Raw genomic sequence first — 14,570 nt, 5'->3', positions numbered from 1 at the left:
GATCGTGATCTGTTGTTCACGATTTTTTTTCGTGTTGATTTGTATCTTTCAAGATTGAAAATCGACTATGGCGAATTTGAGGTACTATAGCCATAACTGGTACACTGAGCCTATTCATTTACAGCGTGTGCCAATGATAGGAACCCTGTATCAGTTATGGTTACATTTTTAACTTCGGTTCCTTTTTGCACTATTTGCATGCTTTCCTTATGGGATAAAGGGTATAATCAGAAAGATCTCACCGAATAATTGGTACTATAGCCATAATTGGAACACTTACCCTAATTCGGGAACACATGTAGCAAAAACTTGAGGCAAATCTGAAATTATTGGAAATGTCCTCACCTTCAGATATCTGAGGATTATTTTAGAGCGTAAAAGCGGAAAGGAAGGGGGTAGATTAGTAAGGATTGATTCTAGGGGTAGGTGGGGAAGTAGACAAGGGATGGGTTATGGGGAGAAGAATGCATTTTGGTTCCAGGAAGATTTTAGAGGATATTTTAGGATGTCAAGGACTGTTAAGCCGAACGAAGCGAAGGATTAAGTAGACTTTCAATACCCTACAGGTCCATGGAATATGGTGAGCTAGAGAAAGATGTTTCAGGACACCCAAGAACTTCCGCGAGTTAAGGTTTTAATATCTACGAGCGTAATCGATGGGTTGTTATTACATGACTGATACGCGGTAACATCCTACAGGTCCATGCATACGCGCCAACTTGTGGCGTAGTTGGGGGGGCAAAGCCTCTCAAAATCAAAGAAATTTGGAAAACATCGACGCAGCTCATCTAGTTTAGGCATATTCACGTGAAAACTAGTGCATTCAGCTGAAAAAAGTTGAATATGGTCCAATCTTGGAGAGGCTCGCCCCCCAACTACGTCACAAGTTGGCGCCTATGGGTCCATGGATTGTTGTTCTGCAAAGAACTAATTTCCAAAGATGTTCTAGGTCATCCAAGAACTTCCGTGAGCCTAGGCCTTAAGATCTACAAGCGTACTCAATGGATTGTGTAATTGATGGATTATTGATATATTACTGGAACGTTGTAACTCGCGTTGTAATACCTGTAGTTCATGAATCATTTATCTGTAAGGAACTCAGGGTGTCTACTCATAAGACAAAATAAAATTCCCTGAGTTTTCCAGGTTTTTCCAAGGGGACATTTTAAATGTTAATAAATTAAAAATTAACCCAAATTTAATAACATTCCTATACTTCTCAAAAGCTATACAGATATATTCGCAAAACTTAAAAAAATTAAAGAAAAATGCGCAAGATTTATTATTTAAGAGATTCTACCAAATCGCTGAATTTTTTCAAGAAGTGTTTAACAAAACTCTTTCGAATAAAATGCATAAATTAGTTGAGGAATATTTTTTTAACTTTTCCAAGAGTTCTTTTGGATTAATTGCAAAAAAATTGATTTGACATTTCCACCTAGAGTGTCATCCAAGTTCTCTTAAAAATCAGGAAAAAAACATTCAGGAGTTTAATAAGTGATTCCACATACTATATGACCGTTAAATTCCATACACAGTTTTGAATTTGAACTTGGATGTTTGTACTCTGTGCTGGTGGTGTAGTAATGTTGAGATTTCGAAATTCTATCCATTATTCTTTATTTTTACTTGAAATTATCAAAGATTTCTCTTTTCTGGTTTTCTCTAGTTTTCTCAAGTATAGGTTTTCCTGTATTTGTTTCCATATTCCTCCTTCCGAGGAATGGTCTCTGCTAGAGAAAATGTACCCTCCGGACTTTCTTTCAGAATTTCTCGCTGGATTCTTCCCGGAGATCTTTCCTAACTTGTCCACAGTTCTTCCAAGAATTTGTCTTAGCGGTTTCGGGATAGTTTTCAAAGAGTTTGTCTAGGGATTTTTGCAGAAGTTCTTCCAGGAATTTCTTCCAGAGATAGTTTTCGGATATTTCTAGCTCGATTTCTAGTAGATTTCCTTGCGGGAATTCTCCCGGGATTACTTTTAGAAGGTCTCAGAGTTCCTCCTTAAATTTCTTAAATATTTCCTCCTGGGTTTTGTCCTAGAACATTTTTCCAGAGATGTCCAGTTTCTCTCAGGATTTTTTTTCGTAGTTCCTCTCAAGATTTCTACAATAAGTCTTTGCGGAGATTTTCGAAAAATTTGACTGGGACTTCTTCAAATATACGGAAAAAAAATCACGGGATGAACTCCATGAGAAATACCAGCTGTAGCTCCTGCAGAAATCCCAGAAGACTCTTGAAAACATCTTAGAATGAAGGCCAGGATATATTCTGAAAATCTCTGAGAGACATACAAGGATCAACAATGAAGGGATCTTTCTCTAAGAAGCTCCGAGAGAAATTTTAAAAGAAATTCCGCGAGAACCTTTGGGAAACATACCAGCTGTGATTTCTGTAGAAATCCAAGGAGAAACTTCAGAAGAAAGCTTTAGGAAATTTCTTGAAGAAATCACACGAGAGACTTCCGGAAGAAATTCCTGCAAAAAAAAGTGAAAAACTCGTTTAAACCGTTGGACCGTTGGAACGCGTTCAAGTTGATATCCCAGGAATCTCCTTCAAAATAAATTCCGAGAGAAACTTTAACCGATATTTTGCGATAACATCTGCGGTATATTCTGAGGGAAACTCTTGTGGAGATCTCGGGATAAACCGAGGAAACCCACGGGAACTCTGGGAGCAATACTGGGAAAATCTCTATTAAAATTCTGTGTGATCCCCGTATAAAAATCCAGAAGTAATCAATCGGAATTCTGGAAAATTCTCAAGAATGAATCCCGAAAAGAAATGTCCGAGTTTTCGAAAAATGCTGGTAGGAATCTTGTAAAAAACCCTGGGAGAAATTTCAAGAAGTATTTCCAAAAAAAAAAATACAAAAAGAAACCCTGACAGAATTTCTGGAAAAATCGTTGTAGCCGATTTTGTAGATGGATATGCTAACACTACATAATAGTAAACTTGTTTTTTCAGACCCGTGATGTAGTAAACTCTGTGGACTCTATTTCTGAGTGGATCTACAAGTAATAAAATTTGCAACTTTTTATTCATGCGACCCAATGTTTTGTTGTTTTTTCATCGGTGCAAAATTTCCTTAAGTATTCCCGATATTCCCTGAGTATTTCAGGTTTTTCCCTGTTAAATAAAATTTCCTGAGGATTCCCGGTTTTTCAGGTTTTTCCAGGTAGTAGACACCCTGGGAACTAATTTACATGTTCTAGGACCTCATAGAACTTCCACGAGTAAAGATCTTAAGATCTGCAAGCGTTACCAATGGTTAGTTGTCACATTACTGATGCACTGTAACGTCCTACAGGTCTAGGAAGCATAGTTCTGTAGATAAAGTATTTCCAAAGATGTTCTAGGTTCTCCAAGAACTTCCGCGAGTAAAGGCCCCAAGATTTTGAAAAATCTCTCCGGGATATGATTTCCCAAGTGAAAAGTGATCTGCTGGTCGAAATAAGTAAACAGTGCAAAAATGAGATTTCGGTTGATATTTATGCCGTTTTTCTTTTTTAACCTGGGTTGGAAATGGATTGGCGGAGAATGTGTAAACAAACTTTAGTACAAGCGAAACCGAAGTCGGGTCAGGGTTGAAACTGTGATCTGATCCAAGAAAAGAAGAAAACGGCATTAGTGGTGGCGCAAAGGGTTTAAGTGGAATTTTTGCTAGAGCAAACCTTGGAAAAAAGTTTTCAATTTTATTTTCAAACATACCATTTCTAGACTTCTAAATCGGTGATTCTTGACCTCGAAATTGCAATATCTCTACTGGTTTCCGAGATATATGGAAAAAATGCCATATTTAAGTATTTTTTAGGTTGGTTACTAAAATCAGAGTTTCCCATTGCTCGTGTGTACATAAATCGTAGTGTGAGCTAGGCGCATAGCTCCCGAGGAGCTCGTCTTATGCGCTGTGTGAGCTGTTGGTATCTAAGATGAAACACAACTTCTTGGTAACGAAGAACCTCAACAACTTTTTTCCGTACACAAACAATTTTTTGAAATCACTACTCTACAAAATTATGTTTCATGGTTCTGTAGAGTATCGTATCAGATCATGACCTAAAATTGTTATCAGAGACGCTTACACTCAAATCGGAACAGAGGACTTCTTCGTCCGGATAATTGATAAGGAAAGCCTTCACTCTACTATCAATGCAACGATCTGAGATCTAAATGGCGAAACTTGCAACCAAACAGACCATGTTCCGATGGACAAAAGGCACTTCTCAGATGTCATGGATAAGAGGACCTTCAAAGGACCAAACATATACTCTAATAACTATCTCGTTGCCAGTAAGATTCGATTACGGTTATCAACCGTGGAGAACTCAACAATTCAAAGACCCTTGCATTTCAATATTCAGCCAGCGCTTCTCAGCAGAAGGTGTTTTTCTATATAGACTGAGAAAATTGGCTGATCACATACCCAAGAGGGGGTTCCTCGGGTTAGGAGGGTTTAAACGCACTAAAAACTCATTCTCTCTCTTTCTTACCACCACGGTACGCCCGTTAGAGGCGATTTCGAAAAGGGGGACCGTAGATGAGTACTCTTTTGGTAAGCGTTCCACCAGCTACCGCCTTAAGTCTTCTCTCCCCTGGAAGCTTGGGTCCTAGCTAGTACTGTATCTACCCGTCGGTCCACCATTTTCTTTGTAGTTCAAGTACGATTCACGATACCGTGGAAGTAACGGAATCCCACTTGTCTCCCACGTACACATCCTTTCCAGCCCGGAGGAAGTTTGAGCCTCAATACCGGCCCCAGGATGAACCCCTAAGGTACCCCCGCGGTAATGTTATAGATCCTTTCGCCTCGGTGTCATATATTAGTACCCTATTCTGGAAGCAGCTCTCCAGGATCCGGCATAGACTAACAGGGACTCAGGTATATGGCGCACTCGATGACGGCCCAGCTGACGCTGTTGAACGCATTCTTTACGTCCAGCGTGACGACCGCGCAATAGCGGATTCCTGTTTGCTTCTTTTGGTGCACTGTCTCGGTCGTTTGGGTTACAGTCTACCGTCGATCGACCCTTCCTGAAGCCGAACTGGTTATCCAAGACGCCAGAACCATCCTTGTTTCTCGGTATAGACCATCAGCCTCGACAGGATGATCCGTTCCAACAGGTTTCCGGCGGTGTCCAGAAGGCAGATATTTGGGTATGCCGACAGGTCGCCAGGTGGCTTCCCAGGTTTGGGCAATAGAACCAATTTTTGCCTTTTTCACCTCTTTTATCGTGGCGCGGGAACAACGTTTCCTTCCCACGAACTTTCTGCAGCATCTCTAGGGAACGTTCTGGGGGTACTGACGCGCCCTTCGTTTTGACCATTATTACTCCGAAGGCATCGCCCCAAAGGGTCGTGTTGGCAGCCTGGCAGAGATTCAGGATATATAGAAGTAATCGGGTATGAAGATATTTTTTTTTTCCTTCTAAACCATAGGGGGATAATCTGCTCAACAGACACCCTAACAGAAGGTTAGGGTAGTGTAGGTCTGACAGGCCGTCTTCTACAACAAAAGTAAAATCCAGGACTACTCTCTCCTCGTACCCACTAAACCATTCCTATGGTCGCCAAACCCTACGTCTCTCCGGAACCACCAAGAAGGTATTGCTTCAGAGAGGGGCTAGTGCACATCGCACCCACAAGGTTAGCTGCGTAGCCTGCAGCAACGAACATCGATGACTCGCTTTGGAGAGTCCATCACGGTAGCATGCTGGCGCTTAGCCAGTTTCCCGAGTGGTCCTCGCCACTCCCTTTGTCCTCGGAAGGCGGGCAGGGTCAACCCCGCCCGCGCCCTACTGCTGAGCGGACATCAAGAACTGATGCCCACGTGCAACCCGATCTGACCTGCCCGCAAAGGAAGGGTATCACTACCCTTCAGGCCCTATCAGATGCACCCGTAGGTTGCAGACAGCAGGATCTCACCTACCCCGACCCTTGCCGGGGACCCCTTTCCAACCGCGGGCTCGGATCCAACCCAGTAGACCGACGCCACGACAGCACCGCTACCGGGACTTCCTCTCCGCGGCCACTTAATCGTTGTAAGGGTCGATTTCGACCGCAGGGCACCGGTATGACCTACGAAGCCGACTCCGAACCCCTGGACCACCTCTTGTACTGCATCTGGACTAGCCATTCTCCGAGTCCACGCGCCACCTCCTCTGTAGCTCCCAGACGATGTGGGTAATAGCCGTTGAAACGGCGTATGAAGATATTGAAACTCTTGTCTGTGTTCTGAAATCGATTCAGTAACTATGGGTTTTCAATCAAGATTATGATAAAATTTTAGCTTTCACTTGTATTGAGCATGAGCATGAGCATGAGCATAGATGACCGTACAATTCGTAGTTGCTACTCCGTGATTGACCAGAACAATCGAAATTGCACAAGGAACCAACAAACGGAGCTTGGGAGTAGCTACCGCTCTCAATGTGCACAGTTCGAGAATTCCAGACTTTATTAGTCAATAACGGCGCCGGCCACATCCTTACGGTCATCGAGGAGGGAAAGGAATGTTAGTGTGACGTACGTTGCTACTAGAGACCGAGATCACCTCATCTTCTCCACGACTGTCACGGGAAGGAGTTTTTATTAGTGGGGAGGGGAGAGTCACATGATTTGGATTCACTTTGGTAAGTGATTTGATTCATGCAACCTTTACTTGAGTCAAAACATTTATTCATTTTGACTAAAATATTACAAATGTCGACACCGAAGATGACGAACCATTCAAATTTTTGTGTAAATGCAAAAAATAAAAGAAAAATATTTATTATCAACTGATGTGCATTGAAAACTAGCGCCGACACATGACGTGACGAACTTTTCAATATTTGTTAGATAAAAACACAAAAACCAGAGCAGAATTTTATACATCCTTGAGCATTAATTATTATGATAAAATGGAACGAGCTCACCAATAAACATCCTTTGAAGTGTCCAGTGCGTATGTGCTGCAGCATCTTCCACTAACTGGCCTCTTTTCCGAAATCACACTGAATCGCTACAACTATACACGGGTACGACGATGTGCACATTCAAATTGACGACGACGACGACGCGGCCGGCCCGAATGAAAAAAGCGGTCTCTTCACTTTGCCGCCAAAATCACACTAAATCGCTCGCTCCGTACGAAGATGAGCACAGCCAAATCGGCGACGACGACGACGCGGCCGGCCCGAATGAAAAAAGCGGTCTCTTCACTTTGCCGCTAAAATCACACTCACACGCTTTCACTTGTATTCTGCAGAAATGAGTTTAAGAAGTTGTTACTTGGAGTTTGCATTTTCAGTTTGATTTACACGCCAAGTTCAGCAGAATTGCCAAAAAATCAGCAATAAATTACCAAACTTTGTCAAGAAACCTTACCTTTACCAAGCTTAAGTAATGCTAAACTTTGGTAAAATCTGCTAAATTTCGATGAGCTGAACTTTAATGAAAATCAAAACAACTGAAAAATAATTTAAATAAAAATAAAAATAAAATAAGTGTGTATGGAGGATTTAACAAAAATTGAGGATTCATATAACCAACCAGCAGTACATAATATAATTCTAAAACTCTACTTGATGTTCACCCACTCGCTATAAGTATGTATAGCATTTTCAACTCGATCGTTCATTTTGAAGTTCTGCAGAGGCACAACATTACCACTATATGTTATTTATGAATGTGTATAAAATGTATTTTTTTATAATTTTATTTCTTGAGAGAATACCCAAAATCTGTTAAGTAGCGCTGTTTCAGTTTATATGAAAAACTTAACTCAATTTTTTTAGACTAAAGTTTACTCAAACTGAACACTTGGGCACCATAACTTTGCTGAGACTTAAAAAAAAACAACAAAATTATTTTTTTTAGTTTGAAAACTACGTAAACTTAGTATATGAAAGTGGTAAAAGGAACTTTAAAAAAAGTCAGTCCAAATTTGCATAAAATTCGTATTTTATGAGTAATACGTCGCCAAATTCTATAAAAATCAAAAACGGGTCGTAAGCTGAATAAGTTTGAGAACCCCTGGATTGAACATTAATGACGATGGACAGGCTGTGGAGCCCCTCACGCTCAAAGAGCTGAAGAACAGTAAACTGGAAAGGACGAACTCACAATTGAACTTATCAAACGCGGTAGCTGAACAAAATAATTCATTACACTCTGTTTATGACATGGGAAGAAAAAGAACTCCCTACTACCTGGCTGAAGGCCTCATTTGTCCTTTTTACTAGAAGGAACACAGACTGGAGTGCATCAAATACTGAGGAATAACACTCTTCGATTCGGCGTATAAAATTGTGAAACGTGTTCTGTTTAACAAATTGAGATCGTTGGATGAGTTCTTATAGGTAGTCCACTAGCCAAATAGAATAGGACAGATCAGTGTAGTACTAGATTTGTAGTAATGAGCTGAATTTTAGTATGGTGAGAAGGTCAATCCTCCGTTTCTGCAATGAAATGGTGCAAAAAGTGTGGGTATTATGATTCTTTGCCTAATTTGACGCTATTTCAGCAAAACTTTGGGCAACAGTATTGTTGTTTTCTCCAACTCTTGCAACATAAACATCATAGTGATCCAAAGTTTTGCTCAAACAGCATCAAATTAGGCAAGGAATCATAATACCCACGCTTTTTGCACCATTTCATTGCAGAAACGGAGAATTTACCTTCTCACCATACAAAAATCCAGCTAATTACTACAAATCTAGTACTACACCGAACGTGCCCCATTGTGGCCCACCGAGTATCCAAGTAAGAAGCTATCCATAAACTAAATAGAGGGAGGAAGGGAGTATCGGTCTTTGGATCTGTCTAAAGTCTAGGGTCCACACAAATTTTCAGAAATTTTATATGGATTTTTTTTAATAAAACTCTAGAAGGAGGAACTGAGTTTGAACATATAAAACTAAAACAACAAATTTATTTTTTTGTCTACAAAATGCAACAAATAAATTCTAAAAGATCTATGTGTTGTGGGCTTCGTGGCCGTGCGGCTAGAGGCGTCAGTCATCTAGACGTTTCGTAAGCCTCGGAGTGTGGGTTCGATTCCTGCTCCAGTCGGAGAAAACTTTTCGTCAAACGGAAAATTCTCCACTGGGCCACTGGGTGTTATGTGTGTTGTCCGTTGTCATATGTTAGTGCTTGTTCAGTCTGTACAACTTTTGGTTGAAGACGGTGTAGTGTCTTTTTTTTTAATAAATATTTAAACTAAAATCTTCTAAGAATGGTCATCTGAGTATTCCACATCACCCTACAGCTAGACCTCTGATTAGTATCTAACGTAGTCATTTCCTAGCTTTATTTGCTCTATTCTCACCTCGTCCATAATGGTGCTACTGCTAGTGAAGTAGCTATTAAAAAGTAATCAAAATGAGATTTTTATTGCCATTATGTGTCACCGACTGACTGGCTGGAAAATGAAAGCTTTTTATGCAGTCCCTCGCACTACTAATGTAGCAGCAATGAAATGGACCACAAATCGTTTTCTGTAACAAACACCATCGAACAAGGAGGAACGAGGAAGGTAGCATTTCTTTCTAGAACCAAGATTTTAGTTCATCCAATTGATATCGCACATTTCACAGGAATCGCTAAGGGTAATCGCTGGTCATTCTGCTGGATGCAGCAGTAATAATAAATTACTTCACTTTGCACGGTGTGTCTGGTAGAACAAAATTAATTTAAAAAAATCGGTATCGCTAAAACACCCACCAAACGAAAGCTGAAGGTCCCCTCTTTCATTTGAGACTAAAAGGAGAAAGTTCTATCGGCGGGTCTAGAACAATTTTTTTTTTTCAAATATTACTATCTTTGAGGCTTGTGTTTTTTTTCTTTTTTCAACCTTGAGTGTAGCCAAATAGGCTTGTATGAGGTCGCCCATTAGTAACGTGTCCTTTTAAAAGAGTAAACGGGTCAAATCATAAATTAAAAATTTTCCTTACAAAATATTGCTGACATAAAGTGCAAAAAATAAGGCAGTTGAATAGAATTTCAGCAGAATCTGGGCATATATACAAATAAACTTCGCCTTTTATACATGTGGAAGTAGTTATTGCGGCTGCAATTTTCTTATTTTTTATTGACAGTGTCTTATAATTTAACAGTTTTACGATCAAAGTAGGCCGAGTAATGTCAACAAAAATAGAACATACATCAAAGTAGCTCGGATAACGTGGCACAACATTTGGAAGGTAATCCATTTCGGAAAACTGAAAGTTTTTTGATGATGCAATTTAAATCGTTCAAAAGCATGAATAAAACGATCTAAAACTCCACTCCAATTTTATCAATGTGATGGTCTGTCTTATATCCTTGTATGCCGTGGCTCGGATAGAATTATCACATGCCGGTATTTGTTCAATTTGTGCACCTTTATGGTACCTAAGACTTAAACATTTTTAGGTAATTTAGACTATTGCAGTTAGGTACCCTGATAAAAAAGATCATAGAGATACAACAGAATGTATTGTTACAACACGCTGAAATGAATGGTAGTTACCATGATTTCAATTGTTTAAAACGATAGAGTAACAACAGACCCTATGGTTTTCCACCATAGCATGTATTGTAAATGTCACTTTTACGATAGAAAATGGGGGTTGTTATGTACCTTTACCATAAAAAAATCCAAATTTTCTGGAGCAAATTCATGTCAACTACCATTCAATTTATGGTGTTTTTATTATTGAAATCTCTAGTGCCATTCATTTTATTGTGCACATATTGTAGTTCCAATACATAATTTTCAGCAGGAAAATACGTACACAATATGATTTGTTGTTGAACAATCAACTTTATCATTATTCAATGGAAGTTTATGGCGATTTTATTGTATATTTTTATCAGGGTATAGCTCCTTACTTTTAAAGAAACAACTACGACAAGAACCCCCTAAGTGACGAGGAAAACCAAACCAAAGAGTACGTTTTGTGTTTGAAGAAGTGTTTTTCCGCCACAATTATCATCGAAAGCAGTTAATATTCACTGTTTTAGATTTATTTAGAAAAAATGTCTAATAACGGGTAATTAGACATAAAAAATATTAGTAACAGTATATCTTTGTGAACAGGTAGCCTTACTCAACTGACAAAAACAGAATAATTAATGCTACATGTCTAACGGTATATGCAGTAAGAACAATGTGCTAATCTGTCGGTTATCAATAGTTTGATCTTTTGCTATTTTTTAATCTATTAACGAAATTTTTAGCCCTTGGCTAGTTCATTTCGGGACCCACGCTTCACTTTCCTTCCGAAGGAAGAACTCACATTTTGCGAGTTTGTCGGGAGTGGGACTCGATCCCAGGTCCTTGGCGTGATAGTCAAGTGTTCTAACCATCACACCAGGTCCGCTCCAGATCTTCTGCTAGCATCACGGCATTGTAGACGAGTTAGCAACTTTCCATTCAATTCTACAGCTTTATTGACATATACACATGTTTTACATTAAAGTACATATGTCTGAGCACAAACATATTAATCAGAATGGATTGGAAATGTCTTAACTTGTTCTTATTTCTACTTGCAGGTTGTTGATATTATGAAAGCATTTTTCTGAAAGACATCAGAGATAGCAATTAGTACTACCCCACAAAAAAGTTCGGACTTGCTCATTTAAGTTAATCTCATTCAATGGTGGTGAATATACCCGTTAGATTTACTCTCTATGAGCTTACATATTATTTGAAACCTTCTACATGGAGTTGCGGCCCTTGTTTGTGAAATATGTAGTTCTGCAAGAACTACAACTTCTCATAAAGGGCAAACGTGGCAGATCTAGCGCTACTACCGATGACGCAGAAAGAAATTGCTCGTTGCAATTGTGTTCTAGATGCTACAAGAAGATGATCGAAGGCAAGCAGCTTGTTTGCACTAAAGCTGAAATACATTGAAACTTGTTGAACATCATTCAGACTTCTCATAAAGTTGCTGAGGTTGCTGAATATTTGCGGGCAAAACCCAGAGATCAGGCTGATCAGATGAAGCTCTCAAATATTCATGAACCACCATCCAGATGGAAACCGGCGTCAACGAGTGACCAGAACAGTAAACCGATTTTGTTCACCGATGATTTTTTTTTTTGATAACAAAAAGTGCCCATAAAGCCACAGCTGCAAAGGCGTGAGTACCCAGCACAACCATGCTGAGGATGACGGGTTCGATTCCCGGTCAGTCCAGGACCTTTTCTTGAAGGAAATTTCCTCGACTTAAATGAGCATGCAGTATTTTCGTGCAAGTCACACGCTATACACATGCAAAATAGTAATTGGCAAAAGAAGTTTTCAGTTAAAAACTGTGAAAGTGCTTGTAGGAGATAAAATAAGAAAATTTCAAACAAAGCAAACAATTTCATTTATTCTTATTACTCTCCTACAGTGCTCATAGAACAAGCTAAGAAGCATGATTTGTCCCTGTAGGGACGTTTCGCCAAGAAGAAGAAGAAGAAGAAGAAGAAGAAGAAGAAGAAGAAGAAGAAGAAGAAGAAGACGAAAGAAAACATGTGTCTTGAGTACCAGACGCACATTGAAGTTGAGAAGCTGTTTGAGGAGAATATATGACGAAGTCACACCCCGAAATTTCAAGAGCACAAATCTGAAGAACCAAATGACGGTATATGCTGTAAATGACGGTATATGCTGTAAAGGTGGTTGATTGGTAACCTGCTGGTGCCAGTTAAATACGAGACCCTAAAGACGTATACGCATCTGTCATAGGATGCAAACACATTATTGGAATCTAGATTGGAATTCAAAGGAACAGCATATAACTCGATTTTATACTCACTGTTCTAGTACTTTCACCACACTGTCCATAAACACAAAACTGTCATCTGCTGGATTTCCCATTCACATATGGGACTATTGTGCTTTTATGTGAAGAATAATAAACATAATATAAAAAAATATATCGTCGGAAAATCATGCTTGCAATGGAAAACCAGTGTTTTGTCATTCTTCGAGAAAAATGAAAAAATATCATATTTTTTCAAAAAAAAAAAAATTGTTCTAGACCCGCCGATAGAAATTTCTCCTTTAAGTCTCAAATGAAAGGGGGGACCCTTAGCTTTCGTTTGGTGGGTGTCTTAGCGATACCGATTTTTTTAAATTAATGTTGTCCACCAAACACACCGTGTTTGCAAGCAATCGCCGGGTGCTTGCGAACTGACGATTGTTACATACGTATCCACCAGTTACTAGCCAAGTGGTACTGTTATATGGATTCTGGGAAATTTGTGGCGACAGATAGATGTTAATCTGTAATGCGCTGACTGGTTTATAGTTTCGGGTAAAGAAACGAGACACTTCAGTAAAAAATGCGTATTTTGACGTTCTGATGGGTCAGACACAGATAACTGCAATTTAATATGCATGGAAACCCTTCAAAAATAGTAATGTGAATGTTGCAAATTCAACTGATTTTTCAGATGTTGTTATCACTTGACTTTTGTCCAAATATCTTAACTTAGGAAGGAGCCTTTCATAAATGTAAATTATCTAAATAAAATGTCCTATAAATAAACTTTCGCGCGTTCTAATTTACAGGAAACGAAACCCTTAAATATATGGGTAAATGACTGGGAGGAATGGCTTTCTTAGTTTGAAACGACTAGTTTGGCAGAACCCGAAGCCTCGGTATCCCACCAGGATATTTCAGATTTCTTGAAAAAAAAATCATGAGAGAATTCTTACAAAACGTTGGAATGCTTTTTGACGCAATTCGATAATTAGATAAGCAGCAGGACTTTCTTTTAGGGATTCCACCAAGAATTCCTCTACGATTTTTTTCAAGATTTTCCTCTTAAGATTTCTCCACCACATCCTCTACGGATATCCACAAGGATTTTTGCAGACATATCGTAACAAATTATATAAGAGTTCAGCTAAGGTATCCTCCGAGAAATACTCCACAGGTTTCTCAGGGAATTCCTGCAAGGATTTCTAAGTATCCTACTAGAGTATTCTCCATGAATTTATCTACGAGTTCTTCTAGGCTCTTTTTTCAAAGATTCCTGCGTTATTTTGGACATTTAAAATGATTATTTTCATAAATTAAAATGCCGTACAAATCGCATTTGCTACTCTGTGATTGACCAGAACAATCGAAATTGCATAGAGGATAAATGAAACGAGCTTGGGCCTAACTTACCATACTCAAAGTATACAATTTGAACCCTCCCCATTAAAAAAAATCAGTGACGGCGCAGGCCACGTCCTAACGGAATATAAGAAAGGAATGTTAGTTCGACAACCGGTTCTACTAGAGACCGTGAAATTCACAACATCTCCGCAGTGGCCTGTGGAAGGAGTTGCAGTTAGTTGAGTACAAAATCCCTTCGCTTCAAGGAAATGGTTTCTTTTGACGAGAAATGTTCTTAATGTTCAGTAAATAAGCATATAGGCATTTTAGTTTTGAAAATATTATCTGTCAGCAATAAAAAAAGTCTAGATTTTAATGCTTATTTTACTTTAAGAAAGTCATACATATTAGATAGGTAGATAAATTTAGCATTACATCTCATTAATTGTCTTTGGAAATTTTGCTTCCTGCCAAACACCTTTCAAAATCTTTTCCCCTTCCTTT

The 14,570-nt window shown here is 39.1% G+C and overlaps 1 protein-coding gene across 4 annotated transcripts in view; it reads right to left on the bottom strand.

The window, feature by feature from the left end:
• The window catches only part of LOC109402732 (rho-related BTB domain-containing protein 1), a 174,568-nt gene that overhangs the window by 158,971 nt on the left and 1,027 nt on the right, over positions 1-14,570 (bottom strand). The gene's annotated exons all lie outside the window — the stretch shown is intronic.

Source organism: Aedes albopictus, chromosome 2 (genome assembly GCF_035046485.1).
Source record: "Aedes albopictus strain Foshan chromosome 2, AalbF5, whole genome shotgun sequence".
In the NCBI taxonomy this organism is placed as follows: Eukaryota; Metazoa; Arthropoda; class Insecta; order Diptera; family Culicidae; genus Aedes; species Aedes albopictus.
This window is presented reverse-complemented; position numbering and strand designations above follow the sequence as displayed.